Here is a 13,753-nt window from a genome sequence, read left to right on the forward strand (position 1 = left end):
TAATTGCAAAAATTTGTATCAAAATATGATCTTTAAAATCGTTTTTTAAAATATATATTTAATATTCAGTTCTTTTTATCGCGTTTTTAAATCTTTCATCCGCTTATATGTTGTTAGTATTTTTTTGAGATTTTTTTTATCAGCAACATAAACTTTTGAGTACCATTTTAATTGTTTACTCAATTAAATTATATCCATGTAATAAGGAGTACAACGGTCTTAACCGTCATACTCACTAATCATTAACAAAAATTATTTTACCCTTCACAATGACGACGTCATTTGTCAATTTCAATTGTATGTGTATCATGTTTCCAACTTTTTTGCTTTACTTTCTAAGTGTTCATATATATATATATATATAATTTGTGTTAACTAGCCTAATGAATATGATTCAAGCCAAAGAGCAACCATAGTCCAATTGCATATGTATTTTCTTCAACAACCCCATTAATCTCAACTAAGCTGCAACCTGGTGCTTTCTCATATCCTTTGCTCTTCATCATATCCCTAACATTTCTTGTTTTATGATATTTTCTCGATGCTATATATAAATTTAAAAGAAAAACATAGATGTCACTGTGATTCTCCAACTTCAAGAAATTGGCAGCTACAAGTTCAACAAATTTGAGTTTGTCCATGGTTGCAATTGCACTTCATTAAACACCTTGCGTGCAGCCACAAGATCACTACACACAGAATATAATACAATCAAACTATTACCACAAAGAGATCACATAAAAGACACCATTTTGATCCATACCCACGAACAATCTCCCCAAAAAAAACACTTCACACCTTTAACACACAGGGAAGAGTGTAGTGATCTGGGTTCAATCCACCGCATAATATGTCAATAAACAAATACATTGTGCCTTTAGAATTGTCATTAATGAAGAAAGTGTTGAGGATGGTATTGAATATACAGAGTGTGGGGTTGTGAATGCATTGCATGACTCCGACTGCATAAGCAACGGTTCCGTCATGGTGGGTGCAAAAAGCGATGAGCCTGCTAAGTGCGAAGGTGTTGTGTTAAAAGCCATTGGTGAAGAACTGAGCGTGTACTTGGTCTACCAACCCGAGTTTGTCAAAAGTATGCTTAAATAGTAACTTCAACTATAAGAAAATAAGAGTAAATATGATGTAATTAAAGAGAAATTAAAGAGTACTTACAAAAGAGATGAGAAAAATTCAAGATAAAAACTGAAATTATAAAATTCTACAATGAAACCTAAATAAACCTTAAGAGAGAATTTCCTAAAATACACTACTCCTACTTCTAATGTGTTGTTCTATTGTAAAAGCGAGCTCCTCTTGATGTATGTTCATTTCCTTTTGATATAGCCTTCAAATTGGCTTTAGCAACTCCAAAAATTGGGCCAAGAGGCCCCCAAAGTCACGAGCCACGTGCTTCATCAATGAAGTCACGTGCTGGGACTTGTGCGTATGCACAGAAGGTTGTGCATACGCACACTTCAGTGCATGCTTCTCCTTTGTTTTCTTCATAAAATCTCCTATTTTACATGTTTCCTATCACTTTTGCCTGGCCATTTTTGCCTATTGGACCTGGAATCACTCACGAAATATATCACAGCATCAAATGGAATAAAAGTGAAATTAAAATGATCAATTTAAGCACAAAAATGCATATTTTCACATTTAGGTTCAATCTAGAGAGAAATCACAAAAGTATGTTATTTTGGTGATTAAGTGTGAGTTTATGTAATAAAATTCATTCAATTCAAGCCAAAAATCATCATCAAATATGGAGCAATCAATTCTCTCACACTTAAATAATAGCATGTCCTCATGCTAAACACAAACAAGGGGAATGATCAAAGGGTGAACAACTTATTAAATACAACTATCTATAGGCATGCAAGTATACTAGATGCTATCTATTTCTATCTATACTATAGTTTTCTATTGATTTTGAGAATACAAACTAACAAATAACCAAGCATATAGGCATATAGGGCTAAAAGAAAAGAAATATTGCGATGTGATCAAAATTCCAAAAATTGATTCAAGCTCAAAATGAAGCAACTTGCAAGAATATATAATAAGAGGTGTGGAAACATAGAATTGAGCAGTCAAACCCTCACTAGATGTGTATACACTCTAAATGCTCAGTGTTTAGGGTTTAATCACTCAATCCCCGTCTAATAATACTTTCAAGGATTTTCTCTTTATCTAACAATCAACAAGTAAGTGATGCAAGAGTGCAAATATCATGAAGTCTTTTTAGGGTTGTAATGGGGTTAGGGTTAAGGTGGGATAAATATGGCCAAGTGGACTAAGGAATTGAATTCTTGATTAGCTCAAATATCTCACTCGACCTATATCAACCAAATCACAAGAATGCAACCAAACCTTTCATCATTTTCTTTCCTACACATTCCTGCATTGATTTTTCATTCAACTCTCATATGCATTCATTATTATATTTTCCTTTTCTTTGGGGAAACTATTGTCCCCTTTCTTCCTTTTTTTTTTCAACAGAATAATGCATGTGGTTTAAGAATTTATACATGAATGCACTATTTTAAAAACTTTTCAATGCATACCCAAAATATTTTTATTCTTTCTACCAATGTTCCTCCAAAATTCTCCCACACTTAAATGCAACACACTTCTCAACCTAAGCTAATCAAGGATGCAAATCAAGGTAATTGATGCTTTTTCCTTTAAGGTTGTGACGTGTTAATGTTAAAAACAATGGGATAAATAAGGTTCAAAGGGGTTAACAATGGTAGATGCAAGGGGTACAGACATATGGGTTAGTGTTCTTAGATTCAAAGATGGCCTCAATCATGCTCAATGCATTCAAACATCAACTATTGAAAATAAAGAATCAAGCAAAACCAAGATTACAGTCATAGAAGGGGTATAGCACACAAGAGTAAAATAGTAGTTAAAATATGCAACCACTTAAAAGTTCAACAACTCACAAGGTTGTTTATTCTATCTCTTCCATGTTCTACAAAAAACCATTCAAGCAAGCTTAAAAATGGTTTTCCGAATCAATTCAATAGAACGCCCTAAAAAAGATTTCCTGGAATTTTTTTTTGTTTTTCACCAAAATTATTTCCTATATATATATATAAGATGTGTTGGATACAATTTCAAAATTTCCTAGTTCTTTTCCTAATTTTCAATATCCAAAAACCAATATGAACAATTAGGACAAAATCAAACTAGGCACTATACTATTTAGATCATCAAATCACACTACTATATATACAATATATACCAAGTAAAATAAAAGTGCAATATATATATGTACATATATATATCAACCAAAATGAAATAAAACTAGAAGCAAACCAAAATATATACAAACGACCAAAATACGAGTATATAGTGCAAAAGTCAAAAGTACTAGAAACATCCACATAAAGCATAATAAGAACTAAACTAAAATGGATAACAAAGTATTTGGAAGAGAATGTTACACCCAAAAAGTTGCGAATCCTCGCCCATACTTAAGCGTTGCACGGTCCTCCGTGCCAAAAAATATGAGGATGGGGATGACTGTCTCTATGAAGCTCTACTGTCTGGTGGTGCTGGCTGATATACAATCAAGTCTCGGGTCAGCTCGGCAACAACATTCTCAACTGCCTCCTTCTCTACTGTCGGCTCAGGCTCAGGCTCAGGCTCTGGTGTATCTGCAAGAGCTGGACCAAGGTCTCATCCCTCAAGCTTCGCCATCATCCACTGAAAACGGCAAGCATTGTGGTGCTCGTTGCGGCGGACTTCCTGAATGAGGTCCTGAACTAACTCATAAAGAGGCCGTGCTACAGGTGCAGGAGCTGATGGTGCTGAAGATGATGATGGCTCCGTAGTCTTCCTCTTCTTCTGTGCCGGCTCCTTCCATTACGCGAATGGCAAAAACTACAGATGCCATGGCTAACCTCATAACAAGTGATGGGAAGGGAATGATAAACTTCTAGTTTTTGTTCACCTTCCACATCGACTCTCTGATCAGGGGCAAAACAAAAATCATTTTACCTTCCAAGATTGCCCAAAGAAGCACAACCACTTAGACTCTGATCTGGGTGGCATGAGTACTCGGCAACAGATAATCAATAATTATCTGCTGCCAAATCCTCGCCTCAGCATGAAGGTCAGAGCATGCAATACTAATGGGAGCCACTTTCTCTCCTGAACTCTACTCCCATCGGGCCTCAGGTCGGCCAATCTTCTTCAGGATGGTGTCTAATAAATTGTTGCCCTTGATCACATCTGCCGTTATCTTTGGATAGGCATCTCGGCTAGGCGTGATGTGAGGAAGCTGCAAGAGGGCCTCAAACGCATGAGTCGAGGTATCTAGCTGTACCTCACGGAGAAAGACAGTCTTAGCGTCTGCCTTCAGTAGATTTCCATAGAACTCTATCTTTCCGGCACATCTAATTTCCTTTCATAGTGGAAGGCCTTTTTCCTCAAGCTTCTTGTCTTGATTGTGGGCTTCTTCGCTTGCAAAGGTGTCCAGCTAATCACTCGGACAAACAGTGGCGGGAGCCGATGATGAAGCCGGCTCCTTGCCTGTGCGACGCATCCTGAAAAAAAAAAGAACGGAATACAACTCAGAATAAAAAGGTAAATGGCACAATAAAGTAAAAGAGGGATTAATTGAAATGCAAATTTGGAGCCAAGAAAGTAAATAAATACTTAATTGAGGAAAACATTTTGAAAATGTGGTATATTCAAGAGAAAGTAATGTTTTCCGCAATTAAGTAGCCTAAGTAGTAAATAAAAGAATAAATGCAATTGAAGCACAAATGATTTAGGCCAAAGCAATTAAAGTGAATTGAATTCGAAAAAGGTTAGACATGGAAGTTGTGCAATGAAAGCTCAACATTAACAAAAATTAGCACCACAACCATAATCCATTCAAGAGTAGAGAAGCTTACTTATTCATCACAAAAACAAAAAAAATAATCAAATTAACACAGGTCTTGTTTCAAAAGCGGCAATCTTGATGAAAATCAAGTTGAATTACTCAACAACATCAAAGAACAAGTAACTTTGTATGTGATTATTTATATTCAAAACCAAAACGAATAAGCAATTTCATTCAATTCACTTAACCAAACATGATATGCACATTTGAAATTACACCATATAGATGATCAAACTTGAAATTATAAACCAATTTGGTGTTTGAACCAAAATAACAACCAAGTCCCTTGTAAAACTTAACCCAAACATGCTCAAAAATCACATAAAACTGCACAATTTCTAACTATAATGCCTAATGAGAATAGAATTTAAGATAAATGTTGGCCAAACATAAGAATTAAACAAAACAATTTCACATTGGCATTTCATCGAACATATGGCATGCATAATATGCAAACAGGGATTTTGAGTTCAATTGAAGCAGCTATCAACCCAGAAAAATAGCCAGCAAACACTTGCAATCCAACAAACATTAATTAACTAATCTAGACATAACAAGATTACTAAAACCAGAACTAAAAAGCAATTAAAAGTTAACAAAAGGAAGAAAGACAGGGGACAGGGGAAAGAAGACTGAACCTGCGGTGATGATGGAAGAAGAATGGGGAAACAGGGGTGAGCAGGGAGCAGTCATGACGGCATAGGGATCGCTGCCGCTGGGATCATGACGGGGCTACCTCACCGAAGCTGAAGGTGCAGCGAGCTCTGGCGCAGGGGCAGCGTACAAGGACCCGAAGAAGTTAGAGAGAGAGAAAGGGGAAGAAAGAAAAAAGAAAGGAGAAAGAGGGTAGGCGACTGTGTTTGCCGGCGGTGATGGTGGTGGTGTCGGATGGAGGGCTGGGGTTGGTGGTCTGGGTTGGGTTGGAATGGGACAGCGCAGGGGTAAGAGTGAAGAAGAAAGAAAAGAGTTTGGAGGGGGTTTGAAGGCACGATAAGGGTTCCCTTTCGGATTAACGTTCGAAACGCAATTTGTGTGTACGCACAAAGAAGTGGGTGTACGCACACTAGGAAAATCAAAGGGTGTTCGTATGCTCCTGGGAGGAAGGGTGTCAATGAGTGTGCATACGCAGAAACAGGGGCGTACGCCCAGAAAGCAAATTTTTTTTCCACAAAAGGATCATGTGTGCGTGCGCACATGAGCGTGCGTATGCATCGAGGGAAAAAGGGCTGGGTTGAGAGCGCACAGGTATGTGCGGACGCTCCCAGTAGGGTGTGAAAACGTGTGTTCGTACGCATAGTTGGGTACGCACAGATGAAAAAAATTGGGGGAAGTGTGCGTACGCACAGGTATATGTGTACGCACAATGCTCTGTTTCTCCAAAAATTTTGACAATTCTAAAGCACCAAACATGATATCCATCAATGGTTTTCAGACCCCGAAACATATTTTTCTCCTAAAAATACATAATCAACACCAAAATGCAACTAAACTAAATTAAGCAAGATAAGCAATTATTCATGAAACAAAAAATAGGAGAAGGAAAAGGTTAGAAGGATATTACCATGGTGGGGTGTCTTCCACCTAACACTTTGGTTTATAGTCCTTAAGTTTGTACATTTGGGTGAGGCCTTTGTCAAGGTGGCTTGTGCTTCCACTCCTCCTTGAATTGTCAACCAAATTTGCTCTCGATTTGACCTCTGGGTCCCAAATGAAGCACATCAAACTCTCAAACAACTCCAAATCAGTATTTAGGATCCACAAGTGTTGGTTGTTGAAACTTATACCCGGATCCTGTAACATCCCGCATTTTTTTAAAATCTGAATATGAATAAATTGTGAATTTATCTTATTAAGTTTAAACTTTATAATTTTAGAAATTATTTTATTAGAACTAATTAAATAGATTCGGAGATAGTTTTATTTTGAATCATTTAAACTATATTTTATAAAAATATGATTAATATGCTTATTTTATAATTTAAATTAGAAATAATTAATTCAACTTAGCAATATGTTGATAAATGATGTTCTTAAATATTTTAAGAGAGTATATTTGGTTTTAAAATTACTCTAGCTTCCAATTTTATCAAAATATCTATTCATATCTATCCATATTCTTTTATAAAATCCTAATTTTAACCCTAATATCACAAATCCCTAATTTGTATACTAAATCCCTAAATCTACAATCAGAAAGGTAAAGAAAGGGAACGGGGAGCCGAGCCCGAAAAAACCGAACCAACCAAAACCAATAAAAGAAAAAGAATACTTTCGTCGAGCAAAAACAAAAGGAGAGAGAGGGATTCGAACCCTCGATAGTTCACAACGAGGGGGAAACAGAAGGGAAGAAAGAAGGAAACGAAGAACAGAAGGAAAGGGTGAGGGAACAGAGGAAGAAGAGAGGAAGGAGGATCGCTACACCGTGCTTCTCCCTGCGCCGGTTGCCGTCGCTGTCGCCAGAGCCAGAGGACAGAGAGAGAATGCTCGCAAGGGAGAGGACAAACGCGAGGAGGAGGAGAGCTCGTGCGTGAAGGATAGCGCCGCCATTCCGTCGCCGCGCAACTGTTGTTGCCACCCCGTCACCATCGTTGTCGCGGCTGGAAGCATAAAGTTCGAACAGAGGAGGAGAAACCGCGAGTGAAGGGTGACGCTGGGCCTCTATCGCTGCTGCTATCACCAAGCGTCGTTGTCGTTGCCGCCGAAGGCCAAGGCCCTATCGTTGTCATCGATTCTGCCTGGAGCCGCCACCCACTTGTCACAGCGAGTTAGTTACTCTGCCGCCGCTGAATTTGCCGTGTTGAGACTGAAACTGCCACTTTGACTCTGGTTTGATCTTTTTCTTAAATATGACCCATTTACACGTTTTATTATCACTGCCATGCTTGTTCTGAGTTGATTTTGGTATATGTCTTGTCTTGAAAACCCTAGGGCTGTAATTGTTCTTTATTCCCATCCAATTTGAATTCCCTGTTTCGTTGTAACTATCATTACTGTTGTGGAATTGTCGCCGTTGCGAGCATTATTAGAGATAGTGCTAGATTCGGATTTGCATGGGAATTGCCACTGCTGTGAGTCAAAAGGAAAAGCCGCTCATAGCGTTTAGTCTTACCAGTTTCGACATCGAGGTAGGGGGTTAAAATGATTTTAATTTAGGAATGCCAACAAGGTTTATTGAATAACTGTAAATAGTATTAATAGTTGTGAGTAATTAATTGATTATATGAATGTTGGATTGTGATTGCGATTGTGCTTGGTGCTGTGATTGAATTGATTGTAATTATGTGTGGTAGATGATTGAATTATTGATTATTGGTTGTTGAAATAGTTGTTTGGAATATTGCTATGGCTGTGAAAGTGACTTGAGATTAGTAGAGGATTGTGGTTTTGACTGATTATGTATAAATGGTTGAGACTAAGATAATCATTTGATATATTTGATATTGGATTGAGAATTGTTGAAGAATTAGGGCCTAAAAGACTAAACTATTATTAAGAATCTGGTTTTCAAAATAGAATGGTTACTTTGAGGACAGCCTAGTAATTTGCTAGCGATCGAAATGGTATGAGATTAAAATCTGAGTAAACTTTAACAAGTGTAGTTATTAGGATTTAAATTTGAAGGTTTCGTATTAACTGAAGATTTAGTTATGATTTTTCAAAGTTAAGCCGTAAAATCTGATTTTTTTGCATTATCTTTAAGTGAAAACAGTAACTTCGAAAGTTTGTAACTAATTCTGTGATAATCGGAATTGCGTTGAACCAAGTCCTGGTTAAACTTGGGAATAATTGGGACTGAATTGGAGAGTTTGAGATCTTTTCATTAAATATAAGATTTATGGTGAATTTTTGAGTAATGGTTGTGGGATCTGATTTTTACTGCAGAATTTTTGGAACAGCAGTAACGAGTTGGCTCTGCTGTGAATGTTCCAAATTTAATTTTGAAGTAAAACTAATTTTAAATGAAACTTTAGTCCTATTATTTTAATTTCGTAAAATTTCAGAACGGTTGAACTTGCGGTTTAAAAGATACGAATTTTTGAAATACGATGCATTATGCAGTAAAGGCCAGATTCTGTTTTCTTAAATCAGTAAATTTGGAAGTTTATAACTTTTGAACCTGGTTGGATATCGAGGTGCAACCAATTGGAAGTGAAAATTAAGTATGTTTAGCACATGTGACTTAAATTTCAGGGTTATCCATGTTTTAATGAGTAAGTTATAGGACTTGGAAGAAGATAAGTTCATTAAGTTTTAAAACAGAATTCTGCAGAAAATTAGTCAACTTCTAGGTTATATAACTTCTTCATTAAAAATTATATTGACCTGAAACTAATTGGTTAAGAAACTTGGATGAGTGAAGTTAAACTATATTAATTTTTAAAGTCATTGGATTTAACTTGGATTTTATATTGAATTTTGAATATCACATGCTGCTGCTGTTTTTCTGGTTTTACGCACTGCAGAGCAGTCACGATTTTTTCTCTATTCCTAAGGATAGAGAAACCAGAAAATTATGATCTTTAGTTTGTTAGAAAGCTTATTTCAAGATGAACGCCTGGACATAAAGTTTGCACAATTCCGAGTTTATTTGCTATATTAAAAATAGAAAAGAAGATAGAGTGCTGAGAATGTCTGAGTGAGAGTTATGAGTTCATAAAATTAAAGATGAACCTTAGCGTCATAGGGCTGATTCAATGTTGGAATCTGTTTGATTCTGAATTGATTTGATATTGGAGAGGTTGAAAAGAGTTTGGTAAATTGTTTGGTTGGGACCTGTAAGGGTGGCTAACTCCTATTTTTAAAGGAGATTATGTCCAAATTTTTATAAAAGTATAAGGACTTAATCAAAATCAATATTTAAGGCTTATTTAATGATAATAACTTTAATGATTCTTTTAAGAAAATATTATTTAGTATACGGGATTGTTGGCAAGGGCGTGGGTCTTGTCCCGCTTGCGTACTTGCAATTATGAAAGAAAAAGGAAAGAGTAAAGTACTTATTGTATGATTATCTGTTGCTTGAGGCAATCCAAGAGATATTTGTTTATTTGTTTGTTGCTTGATGCAACCCAAGAGATGTTTGTTTGTTGCTTGCGGCATCCCAAGAGATATTATATATATATATTTGTTGCTTAATGCAACCTAAGAGATATTATTTATTTGTTTATTGCTTAATGCAACCCAAGAGATATTTGTTTGTTTATCCGTTGCCCTGAGGCAACCCAAGAGTAATTTTCCGTTCCCAAGAGTATATTTCCTGCGAGTAGAAAGCAGAGGCTGTCTCAATAGAGCTGCTAATAATTATATGCGCATTTATTTGAATGGAAAATCGTATCCAGAAAATCGTGAAGTCGTGACCGGATAAATGTCGGGAATGCAGGTGCTAACCGACACATGAGCTCATGGCCTGCACTAGGAGTAGATATTCATCATATGCATCTATGTGACATAGTTTGGGTGTGTATATTGTAATTGGTTTGCTTAAGTGAATAATTCTGTTTAATTGCTAATTGCTATACTTGATGTAATTGCTCTTGATTGTGTTTGAACCTCATTACCTGTGTTTGTAACTGATTGTTTAGATTGTGGTGATCGGATGTTGATTGAGTTGTTTGGGCCTGAGGCAGTGACTGGTACGTTTGAGGTCTAGTTCTGTATAAAGTATCTGACTGGTTCAGCATAGACTTAATGAACCTATGCTTGGAGCAGGATGATCATTTATACCGCGTAGGTAAATTCTTTTATGTTATGGTCTAGTAAAGTATGAAAAATCAAACTGGTTCAGCATAGACTTTATGAATCTATGCTTGGAATAGGTTGGTCATTCATACAGTCTAGGAAACTTTTAAGAGTTTTATAAAGAAAATATGGGTCTAGGATTTTGAAGAATTAACTAATGCTTTTAAAAAAAGGTTAATTTTCTTTTAGATGTCTCTGAATGAAATTAACTATTTGCGCTTTATTTTTTACTTTCACGGCATTCTCGACCTCTACCGAGAACATGTGGTTTGGTTCTCACCCCCAAATTTTCCACCTTTTCAGTAACACAGGTTTGAAGACGCAATTTGAAGCTGCGAGCGATTAGTAGGTTTTCTTTATGGTTTTAATTGCTTTCATAGAGCCCCCTCGCTCTTGTTGTATGAGGTTTTATTTTAACAGAGGGGTAGGTGTTGTAATTGGGTTTATATGACTTCTTATGTATAAGAATTACTATTAATAATACTTATGTGATTGTTATTATTATTTGTAAATGTTTGAATTATGACTTTAATGAATAAAAAACAAAATTTTTTGGAATTTTCTTAAAACTGAAACGCGAACTCGATACAAAGGCTCGATAATTAAGTAGTTAATACTAGAGAAGGTTACGTAATGTTCTTTCTAGTGGAAATACCCTGACTTAAGCAAGGTATTTTGCTAGAAGGGATGTTACAGATCCCACACTCTAGTCTCTTGTTCACCTTCTTGTTGATCTTCATTTTTGCACTTGGATGAACAAACTCTTAAATCACCATTTAAGCATTTAAACACTCCCCGGAATCCACTCAATGGAATCTTGCACCATATTTGAACTCCAAATGTTGAATTGGCTTCTTTGATGAACTTTTTATCTCTTTACCAATTCACATTCCTCTCTTCACCATCTAAGATAGCATATTGATGTGGGCCAATGAAGCTCCTTGGTGAAATTTTCACCCACTCAATTTGGTCTTGCATATACCTTTACTTCTTGGTAGTTTAACTCTTCCTCATCAACATTTTGTAGCTTTTCCTCATCAACCTCCTCTAAGTCTTCCTCATCATCACTCAAATCAAATATTGGAGGTTTGTGAAGTCCACATCAATATCCCATTCAAATTCAATGGAGGAAGGTTCATGAAGGTCATTGAAGGGATTGACCAAGGTGGACAAAAAATCATGGATGATGGAATCCACTTGATCAATTTCCATCAATTCTTCATTTACCTCCTCTTGTGCTTCATGTCTTAATTTCTCATCTTCCACTAGATTTTGCAATCTTTCCTTCACTCCACACTCTTCACTTGAGCTCAGTTCCTTACATTCATCCACCAGAATTTCTTGGTTGTGGCATGAATGCAATGAAACTAACCGGTTGAAGGTTTTCACTAATGTAGACATAACATGCTCTTGCTTCTTCCGAAACTCATTCTGTTAGCACTTAGAGTGCTTCTTGTGTGGATTGATCATACATGAAGATGAATTTTGAGGTGTTGAAGATTGAAAATTAAACTCATGAGGGTAAAAGTTTTGGTTTTGTATGTAGTGAGGTGATGGTGTATAGAATTGGTGACTAGAAAGATAAGTGTTTGGGTTCCATGGCGGTGAATTATGGTAATGGTGTGGATAAGTCAGAGAAAATATGAATAAAACTACTAACAATAAGGAAACAAGCAACCAAAAAGTGTTATTTACAATATTAACATTGGTGCGCGAAATTTGAACTCGCACAACTTCACCGGCAAGTGCACCGGGTCGTCTAACAAATACCTCAGGTGAGTGAGGGTCGATTCCACGAGGATTGTTGGATTGAGCAAGCAATAGCTATCTTGATGGACTTAGTTAGGCGAAAAGTAAAGAGAGTAGTTGTTGAAAGCGCATAAAACAAGATAATAAAGAAAAGCAGTTAAAGGTTGGTGAGAGATAATATATGGAAGCAGTTAAGGCCTCAGAGATGTTTATCTTTTTGGATTAATACTTCTTACTAACTACTTTAACAATGAATGATTCATTCTATGGCAAACTATAAGTGATTAAATCCTAATTCCTTAGCAATTTAATCTCCTCTGATTCTCATCAAATGCCAGGGTCAGTGGTCATTTAATTTGAACGAGGGTGAAGCTCAGCATTCTAGTTTATACCACAAAGGCCCTAATCACCCCAGATCCTGGCTGAACAGATGTTCCCATGTCCCCAACAATTTGTGGATTAGCCATCTAGGAGATGTATTCTCAAGCTGTAGTTCAATACTATCCGGTCAGGGACTCGCAAGAACTCATGTAGAAAAAGGGTAAAACTTCTGATCCACCCACATTTATTTAGATTGAAGAACAAAAATATATCTCAGAATGGAATCAAACATATATTAAAATAGAAGAGTAATAATATTAATCCATAGAAATAAACATAGCTCCTAACCTTAATCAGGAGGTTTAGTTGCTCATGACTTTACAGAGAAAACAGAAGTAAAGAAGAAGATCTGAAGTCATATGCTCGAATCCCCCTTTAATCCTAAGTGATATCCTCTTTAAATAGTAAAATACTAACACTAAAGATGTTAATTTAAATTGAGAATTACAAAAATAAGATAAGAAAAGCCTAAGGAGTGTTAAAATCCACTTTGGAGCTCACTTGGTGAGTGTTTGGGCTGATACCTGGCGTTCAACTTGGATTCTGGGTGTTGAACGTGGAGAGAAGGGTGAGCTCGCTGGTTTTTGCTCCCTGGCTGGCATTGAACACCAGTTTTGGGTGTTCAACGTGGGGGCTTGCTCCTCTTTGGGTGCTAAACGCCAGGTATGGATGTTTAGCACCAGATTTGGCAGTCATTCTGGAAGTAAAGTATAGACTATTATATATTGCTGGAAAGCTCTGGAAGTTAGCTTTCCAACGCTATTAAGACCGCAGCAATTGGACCTTTGTAGCTTAAGTTATGCTCGTTTAAATGCAAGAAGATTAGGATTAACAGCATCTGCTACCCTTCCTTCGTCTTTAAACAGGATTCTGCCAAACTTGCCCAAATTCATCTAAAAATCATAGAAACAATACAAAAACTCAAAGTAGCATCCAAAAATGAATTTTTCACTAAAACATAATAGAAATTAGTAAAATCTA

At 36.5% G+C, this 13,753-nt stretch overlaps 2 long non-coding RNA genes across 2 annotated transcripts; one reads left to right on the plus strand and one right to left on the minus strand.

Moving 5' to 3' along the window:
- LOC107643601 lies at window positions 3,211–6,222 on the minus strand. The gene is made up of 2 exons (XR_001620941.2): window positions 5,542–6,222; window positions 3,211–4,559 (listed from the first exon to the last, which is right to left on the minus strand). It is a non-coding gene; the product is annotated as an uncharacterized LOC107643601 (long non-coding RNA).
- Window positions 7,106–9,644, plus strand: LOC107641858. The gene is made up of 2 exons (XR_002362879.1): window positions 7,106–7,729; window positions 7,832–9,644. It is a non-coding gene; the product is annotated as an uncharacterized LOC107641858 (long non-coding RNA).

This window comes from Arachis ipaensis, chromosome B05, assembly GCF_000816755.2.
Source record: "Arachis ipaensis cultivar K30076 chromosome B05, Araip1.1, whole genome shotgun sequence".
Lineage (NCBI taxonomy): Eukaryota > Viridiplantae > Streptophyta > Magnoliopsida > Fabales > Fabaceae > Arachis > Arachis ipaensis.